Here is a 262-nt window from a genome sequence, read left to right as displayed (position 1 = left end):
GATGCTTTTAACTTCAATATTTAAAACAAAATCTTCCTTGGGGAGCATCCCCCCGGACCCCCCTAGAGGAGGTAAAGTCCCCCCCAGGTAAATCATGTTCACATGGATAGGATACTTAATACATTTGCACACATCTTGTGTCCATATCTTTCTGCCACAACCATGCACGTGTATGCATGTGCGAGTCATGGTAAGATATCTGGATTCAGAGGTTGCTTTTTCTTTGCACAGAATGAAAGAAAGACCAAATGAATGGGCTGTG

The sequence above is a fragment of the Notothenia coriiceps genome, unplaced genomic scaffold (assembly GCF_000735185.1).
Source record: "Notothenia coriiceps isolate Sejong01 unplaced genomic scaffold, NC01 NC01_scaffold00034936, whole genome shotgun sequence".
NCBI classification, from domain to species: domain Eukaryota; kingdom Metazoa; phylum Chordata; class Actinopteri; order Perciformes; family Nototheniidae; genus Notothenia; species Notothenia coriiceps.
The sequence above is the reverse complement of the archived record's forward strand: the minus strand, read 5'-3'. Positions refer to the sequence as shown.